This window comes from Tenrec ecaudatus, chromosome 5 (genome assembly GCF_050624435.1).
Source record: "Tenrec ecaudatus isolate mTenEca1 chromosome 5, mTenEca1.hap1, whole genome shotgun sequence".
Taxonomy (NCBI): Eukaryota; Metazoa; Chordata; class Mammalia; order Afrosoricida; family Tenrecidae; genus Tenrec; species Tenrec ecaudatus.
Genome location: NC_134534.1, coordinates 39307392 through 39311101, shown reverse-complemented (window position 1 = coordinate 39311101; position 3710 = coordinate 39307392). Strand labels below are relative to the sequence as shown.

At 45.1% G+C, this 3710-nt stretch overlaps 1 non-coding gene across 1 annotated transcript; it reads left to right on the top strand.

Annotated features, from left to right (window-relative positions):
- The first annotated feature begins 2341 nt into the window (after positions 1-2341).
- LOC142449590 (U1 spliceosomal RNA) lies at positions 2342-2505 on the top strand. The gene has a single exon (XR_012784729.1). It is a non-coding gene; the product is annotated as a U1 spliceosomal RNA (small nuclear RNA).
- Positions 2506-3710: the final 1205 nt, after the last annotated feature.

Below are 3710 nucleotides of genomic sequence, written 5' to 3'. Positions count from 1 at the left end.
AATGGAGTGGCAAGGTCCCCAGGGAATGCTGAAAGTGGACTTTGGGGCCAGGGCGTGGTGCCCCAACAGACTGGACTGGAAAACGCTCCTAAGGGCCAGCAAACGATCCCTGAACTAACTACAAGCTTTTCTCTTGTGAACTGTTTTGTTCTGTTCTTTTTCAGTGGTTTGTTTTTGTTGTTTTGTTGTCTGGTTGTATACTGTTGCTTTGTTTTCCTCTGTCTAGTTTTCGTGCATGTTAGTGACTCCACAGGTCTGTCTGAATAGGACAGGCTGGATGAACTATCTGGAGGAAAAACAACGGGACCGACAGTTCCAGGGGGACCTGGGGTGGGGGGGTAAGGAAGTGGTGTTAACAAACCCAGGGACAAGGGAAAAACATGGGACCCCAAATGGTAGAGAAGGGGGAGTGGCAGGCCTGGTGGGAAATGATCAAGGGTAAGGTTGCTTAGAGAAGAGGTATACTCTATCCCAGATGGCGATGAAGCATGGTAGTGGGGCAGGAGGAAGGTCAAGGGAGATGGAGGAAAGAGCTAGGAGTCAAAGGGCATACATGGAGGTCTAGACAAAGACATGTACATGCAAATATATATAGGAGGATGGGGAAATAGATCTATGTGTCTATATTTATAGGTCAAGTATTAAGGTGGCGGAAGGACCTTGGGCATCTACTCAAACACTCCCTAAATGCATGAATACCTTCTTTTATTAAATTGGAACTCTATGATGCTCACTCTCCCGACACAACGGCTGGAGCCAAAGTGGGTGAACAAGTAAATGTGGCGAAGAAAGCTGATGGTGCCCGGCTATCAAAAGAGATAGTGACTGGGGTCTTAAAGGCTTGAAGATAAACAAGCGGCCATCTAGCTCAGAAGCAACAAAGTCCACATGGAAGAACACACCAGTCTGTGTGATCGAGTGGTCCCAAAGGGATCAGTTACCAGGCATCAAAGAACAAAAAATCATATCATTGACTGCACACCTCCATGATAGGATCGCTGAAGACAAATGGGTGCATAAGCAAATGTGGTGAAGAAAGCTGATGGTGCCCGGCTATCAAAAGAGATAGTGTCTGGGGTCTTAAAGGCTTGAAGGTGAACAAGCGGCCATCTAGCTCAGAAGCAAATAAGCCCACATGGAAGAAGCACACCGGCCAGTGCGATCACGAGGTGCCCAAGGGACCAGGTATAAGGCATCATGCAAAAAAAAAAGATATGTGTGTGTATGTATGTGTATATATGTATATATGTATGTGTATATATATATCATATTAAATGAAGGGGGAAGTGCAGAGTGGAGACCCAAGGCCCAAGTGTCAGCCAATGGAGATCCCCTCATAGAGGGGTTTAGGAGAGGAGATGGGTTAATTAGGGTGTGAGGTAGTACCGATGAAGAACACAGCTCTCCCCCAGATCCTGGATGCTTCCTCCCCCCAACTACCACGATCTGAATTCTACCTTGCAGGGCTGGATAGGACAGAGGCTGTACACTGGTACATATGAGGGTTGGAGGTACAGGGAATCCAGGGTGGATGATACCTTCAGGACCAAGGGTGTGAGGGACGATGCTGGGAGAGTGGAGGGTGAGTGGGTTGGAAAGGGGGAACTGATTACAAGGATCCACATGTGACCTCTTCCCTGGGAGAGGGACAGCAGAGAAGGGGGGAAGGGAGACTCCGGATAGGGCAAGATATGACAAAATAACGATGTATAAATTACCAAGGGCATATGAGGGAGGGGGGAATGGGGAGGGAGGGGGAAAAAAAAAAGAGGACCTGATGCAAGGGGCTTAAGTGGAGAGCAAATGCCTTGAGAATGATTGGGGCAGGGAATGTATGGATTTGCTTTATACAATTGATGTATGTATATGTATGGATTGTGGTAAGAGTTGTTTGAGTCCCTAATAAAATGTAAAAGAAGAAAAGAGAAAAAAATGATTAGGGCAAAGACTGTACAGATGTGCTTTATACAATTGATGTATGTATATGTATGAACTGTGAAAAGAATTGTTATCAGCCCCAATAAATTGGTAAAAAAAAAAACCAAAAAAAAACAACAACAAAAATTAAAAGTAAGTAATATTAAAAAAAAAACATAACACCATTATACTGGGACAAAAGCACAGAAGTTGAAAATAAAATAATAAAAAGTACAAGATGAAAAAAAAAAAGAAAAAAAATACTTTTCTTTGATGGGGCAATCAATAGTCTCTACCACTGATGTATAATCTCTATTCATTTAAAAATGCATCCTCAAGCACTCACATAGTTATATATATATATTTAGTAATCCTACGAGGGGGCTCCGACAACTGGGGGGAAGGGGAATGGGATTGAACGATAATACGTACCTGGCAGGGGAGATACCATGATCACGAAGGTGGTTTTCCCAGGACGAGGCTTATCTATTGCACTCCGGATGTGCTGACCCCTGTGATTTCCCCAAATGTGGGAAACTCGACTGCATAATTTGTGGTAGTGGGGGACTGCGTTCGCGCTTTCCCCTGTAAAAAAAAAAAAAAGAAAGGTAATGGACTTCTCCATGAACTTGGGGCAGCCCCTTCACGCTTGCTGTTGCTCCCCGGCTGACTCTCAGAGAGCATGCGCATACACAGACGCTGAGCGTCTTCCTTCTTGCTTTTGGTGAGTTTCTCTGATCACGGTGGCCCCCCCAGGTACCCCCAGGTTATGATCATCCAGCTGACGGGCAAATCCTACTTGCCGATGACTTTTTATTGTGTTTTGGGTGCAAATTTGCAGAGCACCTTGGTTTACCATTCAGCCATTCACACCCATTTTGATTCATGACTCCGGTGGCAATCTCCCCCTTGTAACAATACTCTCCCTACGTCCTCTCTGTGTTTACCATTTCCATTCCACTTTCTTTCCTATGAGGTCCCCTGGTGGCACAGTGGCCATGTGCGTGTTCAAAACCACCAGTCCCTCGGAGAGAGAAAGACGAGGCTTTCCACTCCCGGAAAGTCTCCGAACCCCACCCTGCCCTATAGGGTTGCCATGAGTCAAAATTGACTAGATGGTAGTGAGTTGGGGAATTGTGTTTTGTTTCATTTTTTTCCTTCTCTATCCTTCCCTGCCTCTGTGCTTTATCCCTGGGCAAATGCTATGCTTTTGATCTTGCATGGTTGATTATTCTAGGAGAGTGTGCCTGCCTGGTGCTACTAGAACCTTCAGGGCCCAAGTGAAAATGGAGCCATGATACTGAGTTTTCTTCCAGGTCAGAAGTTTCCTTCTTCCATAACAATAATCCCACTGAAGTATAGAAACCATCCCATCAGCTTTTCAAGGCTGAAAGTCTTTGGGGAAGCAGACTGCCACATTTTTCTCCCTCGGAGCAACTGATGAGATCAAACAACCGATCTTTTGGTTAGCCGCTGAGCGCTTTAACCAGAGTGCCACCAGGGCTCTTTCTCACAGTAATGGAATAACAAACTTTAACTGGGCACATTTCCCAGCTTCCTTTGGCGTTTTAATTCTCTATGTGATTAAATTCTGGCCAATGAGAAATAAGTAGAAATGTTTGTGACAATTCTCTAGAACCTCCCATTAAAAAACAAACAAACTAGCAGATAAAAGCCATTGAATAACTCTCAAAAACTTAAAAAATCAGGAGGGCAGGGGGGAAGTTGGAGAGAGGAGAGGAGGAAGGGGGAACCAATTGCTATGATCCACACATAACCACGTCCCCCACAGG